The following is a 21798-nucleotide window of genomic DNA, read 5'->3' as shown; positions in this document are numbered from 1 at the left end:
AAATATTTTGATTATGAATGTGAAATACATTGTGGATCTGAGAGTGACATATTTCCTGCTATTTTACTCCGATGATGTCACTCCCAGTGTTTTTCCACTGACTAGAAGCAAACCGGTTGAAAATTAAAATTCTTTTGATTAACTTGCGTATATTTTTTGTGGATGTGTCCATATAATATAAAGAACATTACATGGTGGCGCAAAGATACGAAGTTCATCTTCTTGTGTTGAAAATATTTTCACTTATTTGCTTCACTCACTCGTGAATATATTAAACTTCATATCTTTGTGCAACCATGTAATATCCTCTCTCTCCCTCTCAATATATATAAAGCCAGTCAAAAGTTTCGACACACCTTCTAATTTAATGTTTTTTCTTTATTTTTATTCATTAAAAGACATTTCATGTGTTTAAGTAATGATGGATGCCGTTTCTCTTGACTTATTGAGTAATTCTTGACATAATATGGATTAATACAGTTGTGGAATAGGGATATTTATTGTATTTTTTATTATTTACTGTTTGATCTCAAACACATTAAGAAGGCAAAAAATTGCACTAATTAATTTTTGACAAGGCACACCTGTTAATTGAAAAGCATTCCAGGAGACTACCTCATGAACCTGGTTAAGATAATGTGTGTAAAGCGTCATCAAGCCAAACTATGGCTACTTTGAAGAATTTAAAATATGAAACATATTTTGTTTTTTAAAAATTATTTACGACTTACTGTTTGATGCTCTCAAACCCATTAAGAAGACAAGAAATTCCACTAATTAACCGAAGCTGAAGCAACACTGAAGACCCGTGCCCACAAGCAAGCAAATGCAGGAAGGCATGACTGCCCACCCCAATGGATCCAAAGTCCACTTTCCGCAAGACAACACCTAGCTAGCCAACCCAGCCAGTGCTGGAATCAAATTCCTGGAAGAGGTAAGAAGCATACACCCGGGCTGTGATCACATGCCCTGATATACGCTGTCCAAGTGCCACCCCCAACTACATAATCTGTAACACAATTAAAGAAATCCTGACTCAAGAGAACTAACAGGATAAGGAAGGGAGGTGGAATCCTCACCTGCTACAAAGGCACACCTGTTAATTGAAAAGCATTCCAGGTGACTACCTCATGAAGCTGGTTAAGATAATGCCAATAGTGTGCGAAGCATCATCAAGGTAAACATTGGCTACTTTGAAGAATCTAAAATACCAAAAATAATTTTTTTAACACTTTTTTGTGTTCCATATGTTATTTTAACGTTTTGATGTCTTCAGTATTGTTCTACAATGTAGAAAATAGTCCAAAGACAGAAAAACTTATGAATGAGTAGCTGTGTCCAAACTTTTGACTGGTACTGTATGTACTATACATTTCTTTTCAGTAATCCCTTTATCCTGGGTTGCAGTGGGTCCACCCAGAAACACTCAGGCAGGAATACACCCTGGATAGGATGCCAGAGAAAGAAAGGATATGCTTATGCGCCAAAACATACCAGCTCACTGATCAAGCACAGTGGAGGTAGTGTCTTGGTTTGGGCTTTTGGAACGGGTTCATTAATCTTTATTGATGATGTAACTCATGATGATATCAGCAGAATGAATTCAGAAGTCTAAAAAAATTCTGTCTGCCAATTTACACTGAAATAAATTCAATCTAATTGGGAGGAATGTCATCATGCACCAAGACAATGGCCCAAAGCACACTGCCAAAGCAAAAAAAATGACTTCATCAGTGGAAAAAGTGGAAGGTCTTAGACTGGCCAAGTCAATCACCATACATTAACCAAATATTGTTATTTACTTTAATATACTTTAAGACTATCTGGTCTGGCGGCACGGTGGTGTAGTGGTTAGCACTGTTGCCTCACAGCAAGAAGGTTCTGGGTTCGAGCCAAGTGGCCGATGGGGACCTTTCTGTGTGGAGTTTGTATGTTCTTTCTGTGTCTGCATGGGTTTCCTCTGACTGTAGGTGTGAATGGTTGTTTGTCTCTATGTGTCACCCCTGTGATGACTTGGCAACTTATCCAGGGAGTACCTTGCCTCTTGCTCATAGTCAGCTGGGATAGGCTCCAGCTTGCCTGCAACCCTGCACAGGATAAGCGGTTATGGATAATGGATGGACTATGTGATCCTATACTTTTGGTCACCAAAAATATTGGGTGGTCTGCCACAAAAGGTGCCATCTTCTAAGTTGTTTAACACATCTATGTAAATATCAGGAAATTAAAGCTTAAATAATGTTCTAAGACTAAAGACTAATCTATAATCTCATGGTCATCTTTTGATCTAAAACCTAAATGTCTTCAGTGTATAGGAAAAACAAACAAACAAACAAACAAACAAAAACAGAATTGACCTTGCTGCTCTAATACTTGAATGAATGAACCCTTTATTATCACTGTACCAGTGAAATTGACCATCAACCTGTCCTTACATAGGGGCAGTAGACTTACTGAGGGGACTGAATTTATAAAATATGATCATGAACATACAATCCAATGTCTTGGGTGGTAATATCTCATCTCATCTCATTATCTCTAGCCGCTTTATCCTTCTACAGGGTCGCAGGCAAGCTGGAGCCTATCCCAGCTGACTACGGGCGAAAGGCGGGGTACACCCTGGACAAGTCGCCAGGTCATCACAGGGCTGACACATAGACACAGACAACCATTCACACTCACATTCACACCTACGGTCAATTTAGAGTCACCAGTTAACCTAACCTGCATGTCTTTGGACTGTGGGAGAAACCGGAGCACCCGGAGGAAACCCACGCGGACACGGGGAGAACATGCAAACTCCGCACAGAAAGGCCCTCGCCGGCCCCGGGGCTCGAACCCAGGACCTTCTTGCTGTGAGGCGACAGCGCTAACCACTACAGGGTGGTAATATATTGTCATATTTTATTTTTTATAGAGAGTCAGTGTGTCTCTCAAGCTCAATGTTCAGAGTTATTGTGTCTCTCTGGTTGAATGTTCAGAGTCAGTGTGTCTCTCTGGCTGAATGTTCAGAGTTAGTGTGTCTCTCTGGCTGAATGTTCAGAGTTAGTGTGTCTCTCTGGCTGAATGTTCAGAGTTAGTGTGTCTCTCTGGTTCAATATTCAGAGTCAGTGTGTCTCTCTCCTTGAATGTTCAGAATCAGTGTGTCTCTCTGCTTGAATGTTCAGAGTCAGTGTGTCTCTCTGTTTGAATGTTCAGAGTTAGTGTGTCTCTCTGGTTCAGTATTCAGAGTCAGTGTGTCTCTCTGTTTGAATGTTCAGAGTCAGTGTGTCTCCCTGTTTGAATGTTCAGAGTCAGTGTGTCTCTCTGGCTCAATGTTCAGAGTCAGTGTGTCTCTCTGGCTCAATGTTCAGAGTTAGTGTGTCTTTCTGTTTGAATGTTCAGAATCAGTGTGTCTCTCTGGCTCAATGTTCAGAGTCAGTGTGTCTCTCTGGCTCAATGTTCAGAGTCAGTGTGTCTCTCTGGCTGAATGTTCAGAGTTAGTGTGTCTTTCTGTTTGAATGTTCAGAGTCAGTGTGTCTCTATGGCTGAATGTTCAGAGTTAGTGTGTCTTTCTGTTTGAATGTTCAGAGTCAGTGTGTCTCTTTGGTTGAATATCCAGAATCAGTGTGTCTCTCTGGCTGAATGTTCAGAGTGAGTGTGTCTTTCTGTTTGAATGTCCAGAGTCAGTGTGTCTCTCTGGCTTAATGTTCAGAGTTAGTGTGTCTTTCTGTTTGAATGTTCAGAGTCAATGTGTCTCTCTGGCTGAATGTTCAGAGTTAGTGTGTCTTTCTGTTTGAATGTTCAGAATCAGTGTGTATCTCTGGCTGAATGTTCAGAATCAGTGTATCTCTCTGGCTAAATGTTCAGAGTCAGTGTGTCTCTCTGGCTCATTGTTCAGAGTTAGTGTGTCTTTCTGTTTGAATGTTCAGAGTCAGTGTGTCTTTCTGTTTGAATGTTCAGAGTCAGTGTGCCTCTCTGGTTGAATGTCCAGAATCAGTGTGTCTCTCTGGCTGAATGTTCAGAGTTAGTGTGTCTTTCTGTTTGAATGTTCAGAGTCAGTGTGTCTCTCTGGCTCAATGTTCATAGTTAGTGTGTCTCTCTGGCTCAATATTCAGAGTCAGTGTCTCTCTCTGGCTCATTGTTCAGAGTTAATGTGCCTTTCTGTTTGAATGTTCAGAGTCAGTGTGTCTCTCTGGCTCAGTGTTCAGAGTTAGTGAGTCTTTCTTTTTGAATGTTCAGAGTCAGTGTGTCTCTCTGGCTGAATGTTCAGAGTTAGTGTGTCTTTCTGTTTGAATGTTCAGAGTCAGTGTGTCTTTCTGTTTGAATGTTCAGAGTCAGTGTGCCTCTCTGGTTGAATGTTCAGAGTCAGTGTGTCTCTCTGGCTGAATGTTCAGAGTCAGTGTGTCTCTCTGGCTGAATGTTCAGAGTTAGTGTGTCTCTCTGGCTGAATGTTCAGAGTTAGTGTGTCTTTCTGTTTGACTGTTCAGAGTCAGTGTCTCTATGGCTGAATGTTCAGAGTTATTGTGTCTTTCTGTTTGAATGTTCAGAATCAGTGTGTCTCTCTGGCTGAATGTTCAGAGTTAGTGTGTCTTTCTGTTTGAATGTTCAGAGTCAGTGTGTCTCTCTTGCTGAATGTTCAGAGTTAGTGTGTCTTTTTGTTTGACCGTTCAGAGTCAGTGTGTCTCTATGGCTGAATGTTCAGAGTTATTGTGTCTTTCTGTTTGAATGTTCAGAATCAGTGTGTCTCTCTGGCTGAATGTTCAGAGTTAGTGTGTCTTTCTGTTTGAATGTTCAGAATCAGTATGTCTCTCTGGCTGAATGTTCAGAGTCAGTGTGCCTCTCTGGTTGAATGTCCAGAATCAGTGTGTCTCTCTGGCTGAATGTTCAGAGTTAGTGTGTTTCTCTGGCTGAATGTTCAGAGTCAGTGTGTCTCTATGGCTGAATGTTCAGAGTTATTGTGTCTTTCTGTTTGAATGTTCAGAATCAGTATGTCTCTCTGGCTGAATGTTCAGAGTTAGTGTGTCTTTCTGTTTGAATGTTCAGAATCAGTGTGTCTCTCTGGCTGAATGTTCAGAGTCAGTGTGCCTCTCTGGTTGAATGTCCAGAATCAGTATGTTTCTCTGGCTGAATGTTCAGAGTCAGTGTGCCTCTCTGGTTGAATGTCCAGAATCAGTGTGTCTCTCTGGCTGAATGTTCAGAGTTAGTGTGTTTCTCTGGCTGAATGTTCAGAGTTATTGTGTCTTTCTGTTTGAATGTTCAGAGTCAGTGTGTCTCTCTGGCTGAATGTTTAGAGTTAGTGTGTCTTTCTGTTTGAATGATCAGAGTCAGTGTGTCTCTCTGGCTGAACGTTCAGAGTCAGTGTGCCTCTTTGGTTGAATGTCAAGAATCAGTGTGTCTCTCTGGCTGAATGTCCAGAATCAGTGTGTCTCTCTGTTTGAATGTTCAGAATCAGTGTGTCTCTCTGTTTGAATGTTCAGAGTCAGTGTGTCTCTCTGGCTCAGTGTTCAGAGTTAGTGAGTCTTTCTGTTTGAATGTTCAGAGTCAGTGTGTCTCTCTGGCTGAATGTTCAGAGTTAGTGTGTCTTTCTGTTTGAATGTTCAGAGTCAGTGTGTCTCTATGGCTGAATGTTCAGAGTTAGTGTGTCTTTCTGTTTGAATGTTCAGAGTCAGTGTGTCTCTATGGCTGAATGTTCAGAGTTAGTGTGTCTTTCTGTTTGAATGTTCAGAGTCAGTGTGTCTCTCTGGCTGAATGTTCAGAGTTAGTGTGTCTCTCTGTTTGAATGTTCAGAATCCGTGTGTCTCTCTGTTTGAATGTTCAGAGTCAGTGTGCCTTTCTGGTTCAATGTTCAGATTCAGTCTCTTTTGCTGAATATTTGGAGTTAGTGTGTCTCTTTGGCTCAATGTTCAGAGTTACTGTGTCTCTCTGGTTGAATATTTGGAGTTCTTGCGTCTCTCTGGTTGAATGTATACAATGAATCTCTCTGGCTATGTGTTTCCTTCTGAATGAATGTTGTGTCTCTCTGGCTGAATGTTCAGAGTTAGTATGTCTTTCTGGCTGTGTGTCCAGGATTAGTGTTTCTCTCTGGCTGAATGTTGGCTGGGTGTTCAGAGATATTTGGAGTTGTGTGTCTCTGGCGCTATGTTCAGAATGTGTGTTTTTCTCTGGCTGGATGTTCAAAGTTACAGTTTCTTGCTGAGTCTTCTGAGTTGGACTTGATCCACTGTTCAAAGCCCCCCCCTCCACAGTATAGAGTCTTAGATGTGGGGCTTCTGTATATTGCTATCATCTCTCAAATCCCTTTGGTCCCCATTAGCCTTGCTGTATAGCAGTACTTGGTGTGTTTCATCTCAAACAGCAAGTACAGAGCTGTCTCTGGTGTTAAAATTATCTAGTGTGTGTACAGCAAAGCCTTTCTGTTGTATTAATTCCGTTAGTGTTCATTTGGTTCACTTCAGTAAACAGTGTGGGTGTTCTTCTTCAGGACTAGTGATTTTGCACTGTGACAACATCGACGGTGAGTGTGTGCATGTGTGTTTACAGAATCGGAATAAACAGACGTGGGGTTCAGGATTGGTCATTATTACTTGGAGGAAAGCTGGTTTATCTGGAAGTGTTAGTTCATCTCAGAAGGACTCAGGTTCATAGGATGAGTGACAGGTGAGGTGATGAGCTACCATTAAATGAAATGTACACCCTTTAGGCAATCTGCAAATTGCAAATCAGGCAAACGTTATTGTCAGTAATGTTTGATTTGCATTCTTACTACATTGTTCATGCAAACTTAAACAGCTTTATGCTTATGTGACTCTTGTGTTGCTGGGCTGTGCCCTACAGGTGCGCATATATACAGTAGTCTATCACAGAGAGTGGAGCAGAGAGATCCAGCTGTGCACATTACGCATCTGATTCCCCACGCACTACTGTCGGATCGCAAACACAGAGACCTGAGGAGAGGAGAAGAAAGGAGTGGAAAGCAAAGGAGAGGAGAGGAAAGGAAAGGAAAGGAAAGGCTGCTTGCTGCACATGCTTTATTTGCTGCTACTTGTGGACTGAGTGGATTAGTGAAAGTCCGGTTCACACTGCGTCTGTCTTCTGGATCAGGCTTTGATTGCAAATATGAACCAAACAGCCACCGTTTCCCAAGTGAAGTGCCAATCCTCCAAAACCATCAAGGTAACAACACTGTTTTGTTTTTCTTCCCATTTCTGCATGGCTGATTTCGGACCGGCTGCGGTGTTCCAGTGATGATGGCTGATGAAGTTTGGCGACTCACTGCTCCAAAGTTGGCAGATGATGAAGATGATGATGATGAGGAGGATGAGGATGAGAGTGATGATGAATAGTTTTGCGCAGAGGATCTCAGCCACCGCGCCTTTTGCATGCTCTGTACTGCTGAACATGGAGCTGTTGTTATTATTATTATTATTATTATTATTATTATTATTATTATTATTGGTGGAAATCTGTCCTTTAAAGCAGATTTATATCCAATGCAGGGAGTTCGAGTAAAATAAATAAATAAATAAATGAATTAATTAAAAAAAAAAAGCATTTATGGCATGCATGTGTGTTCCGTTATATAAACCCCATATAAGGAGCTGTATTAAAAAAGTGAAGGTTGTGCAAGTGGAATAATGTTTGAGATGCGTATTTTGTTCCCAAATGCATGAAGGTGTTGTAATTCTATGCACGTCGAATGCAGCATTGAGAAGCGCATATATCACTCCCTTTGTAATGCGTAGTGTGTGTGTGTGTGAGAGAGAGAGAGAGAGAGAGAGAGTGTGTGTGTGTGTGTGTGTGTGTTAAGCACGCTATTTCATATAAGGCTTAGTGAGGGTGCATTAACACTGCGCAGAGCCTCTGCTGATAACAATCCGAGTTTGCAACTTGGAACAATCAGCCCTCATTTCAACAGCTGACAATGAACTATCAGTCTTTCAGCAGCCACAGGGAACCACCTATCCTCCACCCCTCTCATATAGATCTCATACAGTAAGTGGTGGATTAGGGCTTTATAAAAATGGCAGTGTAGACAGACAGAGGTGGTGGTGTTTCACTTGCTGCTGGAGGTGGTTTTCATCTGACACTGAAAGACGAGAAAGCGTTATGAGCTCTGTAGCCCACTGCATGTCAGTCAATACCATAAAGGAGCAGTAGTGTGACTAAATCCTCATTGCAGTCTGTCATTAATTTGTGTCGGAATCCAAATCCATAACCACGGCAGGCACAGGCGAAGCAGATCCATCTGCACGGCTTGTCGAACGGTGAAGGTGAAGGCTACTTTTTGACTCGTGTTAAGAGGCTGTGTCAATTTTAAGTGGCTGCAATCAAATGAAATGACTTATTGTAGATTCTGCCTCATTCGTTTGCTCATTAACGATACGACTGAACCCGAGATCCACATGAGACCTTGAGATGTTCAACGGACGAGCTGACATTCAATGTGCCTGCTGTTCAGAGAGTAGAGTGCCTTCTTCATCTGATGAGCTTGTTTCTTGATTGCTACAGGCACACAGCATGGTCAGCTTTATTAGACCTGTTAGGTCTTGTGCTTGCTGATCTGAGCGCGCCTGTTGTGTGAATGCAAAGGTCAGCTGTGACAGTGGGTCAATCAATGAAGAGTTCAGTCCAATTACAGTGAGCAAAGGATCTATCTTCAGCTTGTGACTAAGCATCCTGTCTCATACACACACACACACACACACACACACACACACACACACACACACACACACACAAAACCTGGCAAACTATTTCAATATATTTCTGCATCTGATACTTCATGTGCTTAAAACAGAAATCAGGATACGTAGGATTCACACCCACTGGCTGGTGGAAGCATGCACAAACACACTCTGTGGCACAAATCAAGTGAAGGAAACTCAGTGTGTACACCGAAATGATGTAAAATGAAGCAATCAAATACTGAAATGATAATCAAATAAAGTAATGAACTGAATTTTAGGGTTGTGATCATTTCTGTGTGCTCTTCCGAGCGAACAGACAATTAAAAATCAATGAATGAGTAATTTTGTTTGGTTCAGAAAATGTTTTGCTCATTCATGTATTAAAACCTTTAATAAACATGTCAAAAGTGATTCCAGATCCACAACCATCAATGTGACAAACATTTTGTTGCCTAAGAACTGAGAAGTGTGAGAAAGTGTGAGCTCGGCTTTCAGCTGCAAGGAAGATGGCAGTATTACAGTATTACGCTCATTGATCTGCGATACACTGCTATTATTTACACTTTTATGAAGCTACCAAAAGCTCATCCATAAGTGTAATAATTAAAAAAAAAAGATGTGGGAGATAATTTTTGAACCAGCAAATAAGTTGCCATAGGCTGTTACACCATTAGTGTGTGCTTCAGACCGAAGCCTTTTTTGTTCAGTAACATTTTTGTCTGCATGAACAAAAGAAATCCACTGGCCAACTTTATAAAGCATCAAATCATAACAAGTTCTTTATCACGTATTTTCACATATTTTTCCCAGAAGAGTACATGACTATTAGTATTTGTGGGTTTTGGCGTCTATCTGACTTTCTCTTCACACCATTCCACAATTTGCTACAGCATTCTGCTAATAATGTTTAGTCTTGGCTGGCTTAAAGTTACACTCTGTGATTTCAGAACAAACAAGTGATCCTGTCTTTCAGCTTTGCCTGTAGATATTTTACTCTCTTTACAGTATGCTCGTTACAGATCAGTGTAGATTAGAACCAATAGTCAGTAATTTATAGGAATGAAAATATATAATTGAATTTTAATTCAGTTCAGTTCAAAGAAAAGAATGATTCATTTGACATTTTAGTTTGGCACATTGCTCTATGTTGCTATTAATTTTTGGTGCCTCTTAAAGATAAAACGTCAAGAATAAGAATATACATATGTACATACTTGGTGCACAAAAGAGTTTTCCATTCCTTTAGGCAGGTAATGAAATCATTGAAACAACCTATTTATTTTTTGAATGCTGAAATAATACTGAAATACTTATATGAATACACAAGGTTTCTAGTCCAGATTTTTACACATTTTATACTGTATATGCTTGTAGGGATACCACGAGTTAGCCTAGTGGTTAGTGTGTTCTACTCATGGTCAGGTCAAACCATGAGTATGGGACCTAGTAGCATCTGGCAATGCACACCACAATACAGATGTGAGTAGGGGGTCAAACTCTTGTGGTTACCAGAGGACTACCCCCACTGTAACCCTAGCTATAATAGGCAAGAGGCCAAGGGCTACTGAAATGGAGATCGGTGCTGCCTGATGTGCCTTGTGGCATGGGAAAGACTTTGATGCTTGTAGGCTCTGGGTTACTGATTAAAATGTCAGGGGTTCAAGCCCCAGCACCACCAAGCTGCCTCTGTTGGTCCTTGAGCAAGGCTCTTAACCCTGTCTGCACCAGTGCAGTGCTGTATCATGGTTTTGGCTCTGTGCTCTTCATATTTGGCCACTCTGAACCCAACTTCCTGACATGCTGGAATATGCAAAGAAAAAAAAATCACAGTGCTGTAATGTATATGTGACAAATAAGGGCTTCGTCTTCATCTATACTTGTTAATTAAAGTGTAGTGAGCAATAAAGGTGTAGTGCTCAAACGTGTCGAGGGCTATAGAGACAGACAAATTTTCTCTCTCTCTGGATCAAATCCATTGGACATTCTTTTTCTGAGCATTATTGCTAACCACATCTTTTAAACACTGAAATGTTCAACACAATAGTTAGCTCTGACCTTAAACTCAAAATCCCAGTCTAATAGCCCCTGAGTCACCACACAGTAGAGCTCTTGATTATTAAAGCAATCTTAAACACTATGACCCAGTCCTTCAGGGAATCATAAAACCAAATTTTGAATAAAACATACTTTTCATGGCAGTCCTTCAACAACAACAACAACATCTTTTTAGCCTAGCACAAGGTTTACTTTATGACTGGAAAACCTATCGATAATATGTTTGGGTACATTATAAACCAGTATATTAGAGACATGAGCATCTCTGAGTGATGCATTCAATCTTTATAGAGTAGGCGTGAAACTCAACAAATCAGAGATGTTGTGGTGAGCTTAGCATACTATTTAGGGCTGTCTATCAGTTTGAGGAATTGGTTATAAGCAAGAAACATTTGCTAAGAGCTTTGAGTAAAATAAAGTAAAACGAAACAAGGAAAGAGAGCTGGTCTTCGATTTCCCCATCTGCTGTACGTTTTCTGAAACAGAATGCAAAGTCTCTGTGTATGGTGTTTTTGCTTCTCTCCAGGATGAGGTCAAATACAGACTTTTCTTTCTGTTTATCTGCCAGCTGTCACGTTTGCACTTCTTATCCAAGGATTTGCTGTTATTAACTGAAAGGACTTGGGTCCTCTAGACAGGCAAGCAGGGGTGGACTGAAACAATAATTCAGGCCGGGAATTTGTTTCCATCCCAGGCAACCCTGTTCACACAAATCACCAGACCGATAATTTTGTAGACTAACCAGGGGTGTTGTTTTGGTTTAAAAAGTGCTGAGGACATGTGGGACTTTACATGATCCTACCCGTCACTGGTGTTGCATGCTTCTGCTATTATGAGTGGAATCTGAATACAAATGCAACAAATTTCATAAGTTACCGGATTGTGTAGGGCTTTAAAACTAAAATTTTAACTGTTAAAATGTATCACTGTCAATTCATGGCCAGCGGATACAGAACTCTGCAGAGGGAAAGCATCAAGGTTTAAAAGGTATGCAAGTCCATAGTCTAGGTTTACTATTTTTACTAGTTGCAACATATTGCCTCCAATGTAATATGATTGCTATGTTATACTCACTACTATGATATAATTCCTCAACAAAGACATAAGGTGTGTAAATTGTGTAGCCTACAAGCTGTTGTCACGCTATTATTACAGCTTAGCCATGCTGGATGTGTGTGTGTGGGCATTAATGCATGGATACATGATATTTTTGTCTTTGATGATGGTGAGCACTGTCGCCTCACAGCAAGAAGGTCCAGGTTCGAGCCCCATGGCCAGCGAGGGCCTTTCTGTGCGGAGTTTGCATGTTCTCCCCGTGTCCGCGTGGGTTTCCTCCAGGTGCTCCGGTTTCCCCCACAGTCCAAAGACATGCAGGTTAGGTTAACTGGTGACTCTAAATTGACCGTAGGTGTGAATGTGAGTGTGAATGGTTGTCTGTGTCTATGTATCAGCCCTGTGATGACCTGGCGACTTGTCCAGGGTGTACCCTGCCTTTCGCCCGTAGTCAGCTGGGATAGGCTCCAGCTTGCCTGTGAGCCTGTAAAAGGATAAAGCGGCTAGAGATAATGAGATGAGATGAGATGATGATGGTGAGCATGTCAGATTAGGCAATCACAGTGCCATAAATTCTTGCTATGTCTTGGTCAGAAGACTAGCAACACTAAAAGTTTGACCCCAACCAATCTGTCTGTGAAGGTTCTCAGGTCATCCAGGTCATCGTAAACCATAGGTACGAAAGAAGGCAACTGGACTTGCTTGAAATTTTTGAAGGCATTTCACCTCTCATCCGAAAGGCTTCTTCAGTTCTGTCTGACAAGTAGGGAGTTCCAGGTATTTATCCTCTAGTAGACTGCAGAGTCCTGGCCTGAGGAACTGGCTCTCATGTGTTGGGCCATGTGCCTGTGAAGCAGTTGTTTTGTTTCGCCAATGTACAGGTCCGTGCATTCCTCACTGCATTGAATTGCGTACACTACATTGTCCTGTTTGTGTCTGGGTATTCTGTCCTTAGGGTAGACCAATTTCTGCCTCAGAGTGTTACTGGGTCTGAAGTGTTGTGTTTGTAGAAGATCCTCCTGAATTTCTCAGATAGTCCAGAAATGTAGGGAATGACAATGGTCTTGTGCTTGTTGCTGTTTTCTTCCCTGTCCATTATGTTTCTGTAGTAATCCCTGATGTGGGTGGGGCACAGAAGCACAGCAGGCGAGAGTTTGTGTTCACACAGACACTTTATTTTGCTTCTTTCATTAGCTTTTCAGCTTTTCCTCAGTCACACGCACAACACACACGTGTTCTGGTCGGGAGAGAGATTCTTCTCTGCTCTCCCCCTCCTTTTATACTCCATCCCTACAACAAACAAACAAACACACACACACACACACACACACACTAATTGACACCAGGTGTAATGACTTAGCCACTTACCTTCCCCAACCCCGCCCTCCATTCACAGACTGCTGCTTGGCCACGTCCCCGCTGCCACAGTTTCTTTTTCTGGTCTTGATGAAAGCCCAGTTGGGATACCTGCATTTCCAAAGTGCTTCCTTGATGTGTTTTTGCTCCTTCTCTTTTCCCTCTACCAGTGTAGGAATGTTCTGAGCCCTGTGATGTAAGGTCCTAATGACCTCCAATTTGTGTTCCAGTGGGTAGTGAGAGTCAAACAGTAGGTACTGGTCTGTGTGTGTGGGTTTCCGGTAGACCTCGATGCTAAGACTTCTGTCTTTTTTGATGTGCATGCTGCAGTTCAAAAAGGCTAGGTTGTTTCCACTGACATCCTCCTGAGTGAACTCGATGTTGATATCCACTGCATTGATGTGCGTTGTGAAGGCTTCCATCTCATGGGTTTTGATTTTTACCCAGGTGTCATCCACATACCTGAATCAGTGGCTGGGAGCGACTTCTGAAAAAGTGGTCAAGGTTTTGTTTTCCACTTCCTCCATGTATACATTGGCCACTATATGGGACACCGGTGAGCCCATGGCGCATCCATGCTTCTGTCTGTAGAAGCATTTGTTGAACTGGAAATAAGTGGTGGTCACCACATTCGCACCCTGCTTGACCTCTGCCTGACCACCAGCTACGGTATTTCCAGTTCAATGACCCATGTGACCTCAGCGACTCTCCCTAGGTTTGCTTTTGGTCCAATCGAGGATAAATACCTGAAACTCCCCACTAGTCAGACAGAACTAAAGAAGCCTTTCAGATGAGAAGTGAAACATCTTCAAGAATTTCAAGCAAGTCCAGTTGCCTTCTTTAGCATCTACGGACCCCAATCAATCATTTTTTATGTCCTTGCGTCTCTTCAGGGAGGCGGCTCAAGAAATTGTCAGTCATGGCCATCAAGGAAAATGTTGTAGAAGCTGTCAAACTAAGAGAGAAAATACAAAAAAATTCTGACATGCTAGACTTTTCGTCAGGGTGTTGTGGAGTGTCACAGACCCCCCCATCATTGTTCTCTGATTATGTCACACTACAAGGTTCATTTGTTGTTCCTGACATTCATATTTGGGCCTGATGCTGGAAATTTGTCATTCATGACAAAATCATGTTAAAATCAGACTGAATCAGAATTAGCTAGTGTTTTTGACTTTCTTGGTCCCTTACTGATGAATGTCACTTATTTTGCAACATTTAGCTGCATCTGTGGCAAGGGCCTTTCTCTTTTTTATTCTCACCTTCTCTGCTCCACCTTTCCTTTTCTTCTGACCGTCCATTACATCAGGCAATTTGTCTAAAATACAGTTGTATTATTGGTTAGAGAAGCAGCTAGATGGTTGCTATATGCATCGCTGATGACATCATTTTTGGAGGGATGCTGTGGCAAGAGTGATGCGTGGATTCCAAGATGCCCATCAACTCATTCCTGCTTTCTATATTCATTTATCTCTGGTTAAGAAAGTTGACTGTTCACGGCAGGCCAAGACAACCCTGAGCCCACCAGGGCCCCTGATGGGCTGTGTGCATGTGCAGGCAAGAATCTAGTGGGCTCCCAGTGAATGTAAAAATAAGTGGTTTTAGGTATATATTTTTTCACCAGCATCAGATGAAAGGTTATTATGGGCTGCAATGTGACAAATTTGTACTAAACTGTCACTATAAATCATGCTACACTTCATTGAAGTGTCTCCAACTGTACAATTTCCTTATGTTTATAGGAAACATGCAATAATTTCCTGAGGGGATAAGGATGCTATTATAGGGATAGATTAAAAGCAGTTGGAGCATTATAGCAGGTATTTTGGTCGCTCTGGGAAGCCTCTCTGAACATCCCCTTTGCCAGGCAACAGATAAAAATCTGAACAAGTGAGTGAGTGCGTATGGGAGGATTTAATGATAAGCAGGATAGTAAAAAAAAAGTAAAATAGACTGGGACATGGGGTGGCACGGTGGTGTAGTGGTTAGCGCTGTTGCCTCACAGCAAGAAGGTCCGGGTTCGAGCCTCGTGGCCGGCGAGGGCCTTTCTGTGCGGAGTTTGCATGTTCTCCCCGTGTCCGCGTGGGTTTCCTCCGGGTGCTCCGGTTTCCCCCACAGTCCAAAGACATGCAGGTTAGGTTAACTGGTGACTCTAAATTGACCGTAGGTGTGAGTGTGAATGGTTGTCTGTGTCTATGTGTCAGCCCTGTGATGACCTGGCGACTTGTCCAGGGTGTACCCCGCCTTTCGCCCGTAGTCAGCTGGGATAGGCTCCAGCTCGCCTGCGACCCTATAGAACAGGATAAAGCGGCTAGAGATAATGAGATGAGATGAGACTGGGACATGATTAAAGATTTTTACAAGGAGATTACAAGTAGCAGAGAGCAGACATCACACATAACAGAGTTTAGAGACATCCATCCAGGTCTTCAGAGGCCAAACCAAACTGGTCCAGAATTACTAAAAAGCATGATAAAAAGTTTCATAATTTCAGTAATATTTCTAATTTGGAAGGATTTAACCATGCTAATGGATTTAGTAAATTAGAGCCAAAGAAAAATCACCATATATAAAATATATTAAGCTCATAGTTAGAGCGAATGCTTGCACATTTCTTACTCCATGCTTAATTATGACCTTTTGGAGTGTTTACTGGCCACATTTTCGTCAGGCACTTATTTGCAGAGTCTCACATTTGATTAATATGAACACTTGTTTTTGATGCAGCAATCACGTTACGAAATTGAATGCTTTCATTGCTGCCTCTTAGGTAATTATAGAAGATAATTATGGAGCTTTTAAATAACCCGAAAATGCTTCAGAACAACTGTACCAACACTGAGACATACTAATGAGAAGATGTAGATTAACGACCAAGGATAAGTCTGGATTGTTGATAGGGTCAGGGAACTACTTTAGTTTCATGAAGTCTCAGGAACTGAAGATTTATTTTAGATGGAGGAATAATGAGTAAGGTGGATTTGAGGGTGCAGGTGGACTAGTAAGGAAAAAGAAGACTAGAGACATTAAAAAGAAGCAAGTGTGTTCCAGGATTTACACTATATTGCCAAAAGCATTTGCTCACCCATCCAAATTATCGGAATCAGGTGTTCCAATCACTTCCATGGCCACAGGTGTATAAAATCAAGCACCTAGGCATGCAGACTGTTTGTACAGTTTGGAGCTGGCCCCTTCCTCTTCCAACATGACTGTGCACCAGTGCACAAAGCAAGGTCCATAAAGACATGGATGACAGAGTCTGGTGTGGATGAACTTGACTGGCCTGCACAGAGTCCTGACCTCAACCCGATAGAACACCTTTGGGATGAATTAGAGCGGAGACTGAGAGCCAGGCCTTCTCGTCCAACATCAGTGTGTGACCTCACAAATGCGCTTCTGGAAGAATGGTCAAAAATTCCCATAAACACACGCCTAAACCTTGTGGACAGCCTTCCCAGAAGAGTTGAAGCTGTTCTAGCTGCAAAGGGTGGACCGACGTCATATTGAACCCTATGGATTAGGAATGGGATGTCACTTAAGCTCATATGTGAGTCAAGGCAGGTGAGCGAATACTTTTGGCAATATAGTGTATGTTGTAAGTGAGAAGAATGTTCAGTACATTTAAATATTTTGCTTTATGGGAAGCCAGGTTCTACAATATTACAGTAAAATTGGACTAAGATCAAGGATTTGAGTGAAGAATTAGATAGCGCTATGAACAGAGTTGCAATAATCCAAGTGGATAGATACAAATGCATGACTGAGGAAGACAGCCACAAGTGCAAAAGACAAGCACTAAGTTTCTCAATGTTCTGAAAATGAAAAAAAAGAAAAAAGAAAAAGAGCTTTTTCACGATAGAGCTGATATGGTAGTCAAAGGAGAGAGTATGATCTGGAATGACTCAGAGGTTGTGAACAGAAAAAGCAGGAATATACAGTAGGCATGTTATCAATGTAACGGTTTATATATTTATTTTTGCTAAGAACTACTTTTGAGTCAAAATGTTAGAATGCAGTCTTATCGCTTTTCAGTTTGAGAAAGTTGTTTGTCAGCCAAATAAAATATTCAGTAGACAGATAACAGTACAGGCCAGGGGCAGTTATTCAGTAGGATTTAATTTAAGTCTGAATGTCGTCAGTATATTCAGTGAAAGTGAAGATTCAAGCTTTGTCTGGTGTGGCTAAGAGGAAGGATATATCTAAATGATAAAAGTCAGTGGTCCAAGAATTAAGACTTGAGGAACCCCTTTGTGTAATAGTGAAGATTTTGGTGCTTTGTCAGAGAAGGTAATGAAATGTTTTCTATCCAGTGAGAACTAAACCAGTTCTCTGTGCTGTGCTCAGAATATTCAGTTTACAAAGCTTTCAGAAAAGGACAGAGTGGCACATTATATCAGTGACTGTGTTCATATCAAGTAATAATAATAATAATAATAATAATAATAATAATAATAATAATAATTTATTATAAAGGGTCACCACAGTGGATCTGTTCCACATATTTGATTTGGCATAGGTTTTACACCGGATGCCCTTCCTGACACAACCTTCCCCAATCTATCCAGGCTTGGGACTGGCACTAAGTACATAGTGGCTTGTGCAACTCCAGTGACTGGGTTGCACAAGCCAGTGTGCAAGTTAAGATACTTAATCTGTATCTCTTTGAACTGTGGGGGCAAGCAGAGGACCTGGAAGAAACCCACACAGACATGGGGAGAACATGAAAACTCCACACAGAAAGGCCCCTGTTGGCCACTGGGGTTTTGATGTGAGGTGACAGTACTAACCACTGCACCACCTTGCCGCCCATATATATATATATATATATATATATATATATATATATATATATATATATATATATATACATACAGTGCTCAGCGTAAATGAGTACACCCCCTTTGAAAAGAAACATTTTAAACAGTATCTCAATGAACACAAACAATTTCCAAAATGTTGAACAGACAAAGTTTAATATAACATCTGTTTAACTTATAACGTGAAAAAGTAAGGTTAATAATATAACTTAGATTACACATTTTTCAGTTTTACTCAAATTAGGGTGGTGCAAAAATGAGTACACCGCACAACAAAAACTACTACATCTAGTACTTTGTATGGCCTCCATGATTTTTAATGACAGCACCAAGTCTTCTAGGCATGGAATGAACAAGTTGGTGACATTTTGCAACATCAATCTTTTTCCATTCTTCAGCAATGACCTCTTTTAGTGACTGGATGCTGGATGGAGAGTGATGCTCAACTTGTCTCTTCAGAATTCCCCAAAGAAAATAATTTCTTTACACCACAAAGGTGAAGGCTACAAGAAGATCAGCAAAGCTTTACTTGTCACTCAGAATACTGTAGCAAAAGTGGTACAAAAATTTAAGAAAGATGGAACTGCAACCATCCCACAGAGACATCCAGGTTGTCCATGGAAGTTAACACCTCGACAGGAGCGTCTTCTGATGAGAAGGGTTAAAGAAAATCGGCATGCAAGTTCACTGCAGTTATCTAAAGAAGTAGAAAGCCAAACTGGGGTTACTATTTCCCATGACACAATATGGTGTACACTGCAGAGGAATGGCATGCATGGATGCCGTCCACGAAAGAAGCCTCTCCTAAAGCCCAGGCACAAAAAAGCCTGCCTAGAGTTTGCCAGGGTCCATGCTGACAAAGATGAAGGCTACTGGGACTCTATACTCTGGAGTGATGAGACCAAGATAAATGTTTTTGGAACTGATGGCTTCAAAACTGTATGGCGTCACAAAGGTGAAGAATACAAAGAGAAATGCATGGTGCCTACAGTGAAACATGGTGGTGGCAGTGTCCTTATGTGGGGCTGCATGAGTGCTGCTGGTGTCGGGGAGCTGCATTTCATTGATGGCGTCATGAATTCACAGACGCATTGCTCTATACCGAAAGAGAAGATGCTACCATCACTCCATGCCCTTGGTCGTCATGCGCTTTTCCAACATGACTAAACACACATCTAAGGTCACTGTTGGATTTCTGAAGAAGAACAGGGTGAAAGTGATTCAGTGGCCAAGTATGTCTCCTGATCTGAACCCAATCGAACACCTATGGGGAATTCTGAAGAGACAAGCTGAGCATCACTCTCCATCCAGCATCCAGTCACTAAAAGAGGTCATTGTTGAAGAATGGAAAAAGATTGATGTTGCAAAATGTCACCAACTTGTTCATTCCATGCCTAGAAGACTTGGTGCTGTCATTAAAAATCATGGAGGCCATACAAAGTACTAGATGTAGTAGTTTTTGTTGTGCGGTGTACTCATTTTTGCACCACCCTAATTTGAGTAAAACTGAAAAATGTGTAATCTAAGTTATATTATTAACCTTACTTTTTCTCGTTATAAGTTAAACAGATGTTATATTAAACTTTGTCTTGTCAACATTTTGGAAATTGTTTGTGTTCATTGAGATATTGTTTAAAATATTACAACCCCGATTCCAAAAAAGTTGGGACAAAGTACAAATTGTAAATAAAAATGGAATGCAATAATTTACAAATCTCAAAAACTGATATTGTATTCACAATAGAACATAGACAACATATCAAATGTCGAAAATGAGACATTTTGAAATTTCATGCCAAATATTAGCTCATTTGAAATTTCATGACAGCAACACATCTCAAAAAACTTGGGACAGGGGCAATAAGAAGCTGGAAAAGTTAAAGGTACAAAAAAGGAACAGCTGGAGGACCAAATTGCAACTCATTAGGTCAACTGGCAATAGGTCATTAACATGACTGGGTATAAAAAGAGCATCTTGGAGTGGCAGCGGCTCTCAGAAGTAAAGATGAGAAGAGGATCACCAATCCCCCTACTTCTGCGCCGACAAATAATGGAGCAATATCAGAAAGGAGTTTGACAGTGTAAAATTGCAAAGAGTTTGAACATATCATCATCTACAGTGCATAATATCATCAAAAGATTCAGAGAATCTGGAAGAATCTCTGTGCGTAAGGGTCAAGGCCGGAAAACCATACTGGGTGCCCGTGATCTTCGGGCCCTTAGACGGCACTGCATCACATACAGGCATGCTTCTGTATTGGAAATCACAAAATGGGCTCAGGAATATTTCCAGAGAACATTATCTGTGAACACAATTCACCGTGCCATCCGCCGTTGCCAGCTAAAACTCTATAGTTCAAAGAAGAAGCCGTATCTAAACATGATCCAGAAGCGCAGACGTCTTCTCTGGGCCAAGGCTCATTTAAAATGGACTGTGGCAAAGTGGAAAACTGTTCTGTGGTCAGATGAATCAAAATTTGAAGTTCTTTATGGAAATCAGGGACGCCGTGTCATTCGGACTAAAGAGGAGAAGGACGACCCAAGTTGTTATCAGCGCTCAGTTCAGAAGCCTGCATCTCTGATGGTATGGGGTTGCATTAGTGCGTGTGGCATGGGCAGCTTACACATCTGGAAAGACACCATCAATGCTGAAAGGTATATCCAGGTTCTAGAGCAACATATGCTCCCATCCAGACGACGTCTCTTTCAGGGAAGACCTTGCATTTTCCAACATGACAATGCCAAAACACATACTGCATCAATTACAGCATCATGGCTGCGTAGAAGAAGGGTCCGGGTACTGAACTGGCCAGTCTGCAGTCCAGATCTTTCACCCACAGAAAACATTTGGCGCATCATAAAACAGAAGATACGACAAAAAAGACCTAAGACAGTTGAGCAGCTAGAATCCTACATTAGACAAGAATGGATTAACATTCCTATCCCTAAACTTGAGCAACTTGTCTCCTCAGTCCCCAGACGTTTACAGACTGTTGTAAAGAGAAAAGGGGATGTCTCACAGTGGTAAACATGGCCTTGTCCCAACTTTTTTGAGATGTGTTGTTGTCATGAAATTTAAAATCACCTAATTTTTCTCTTTAAATGATACATTTTCTCAGTTTAAACATTTGATATGTCATCTATGTTCTATTCTGAATAAAATACGGAATTTTGAAACTTCCACATCATTGCATTCTGTTTTTATTTACAATTTGTACTTTGTCCCAACTTTTTTGGAATCGGGGTTGTACTTTTCAAAGGGGGTGTACTCATTTACGCTGAGCACTGTATGTATATATATATATATATATATATATATATATATATATATATATATGAGATGAACACACCTACAACACCCAGCCACATCACACACTGACAAGTTCACTTGATTTCTGATACAGCATGCCTGGTTTCAATCATCCACACACCCTATAAATAGAGACTTTGAAATTTCACACATTACAGAGTATGCACCTAGCAGTGTTCTACACCTGACATACCAAGCCTTCTTGACTGTGTTTATGCCCCTGGTTTTTGATCTGGTTTGTTTCCCTGGTTTTTGTGATTTGTCTTTGCTTTGAATATGTTTTTGCAAACTGCCTGTTTTAACTACGATTAAACTATTTTTTTTTCTGTTTTCTGTTAGTCATCTTTCATAAAAACATTACCCACAACTGCAGCCATCTCTGATTCCTAACAAAAAGTAAATTATTATGATCTTTAATTTGGTTTTGAAGATTTGGGTTCTGGCGGCACGGTGGTGTAGTGGTTAGCGCTGTCGCCTCACAGCAAGAAGGTCCTGGGTTCGAGCCCCGTGGCCGGCGAGGGCCTTTCTGTGTGGAGTT

Source organism: Neoarius graeffei, chromosome 9, assembly GCF_027579695.1.
Source record: "Neoarius graeffei isolate fNeoGra1 chromosome 9, fNeoGra1.pri, whole genome shotgun sequence".
Classification (NCBI taxonomy): domain Eukaryota; kingdom Metazoa; phylum Chordata; class Actinopteri; order Siluriformes; family Ariidae; genus Neoarius; species Neoarius graeffei.
The sequence above is the reverse complement of the archived record's forward strand: the minus strand, read 5'-3'. Positions refer to the sequence as shown.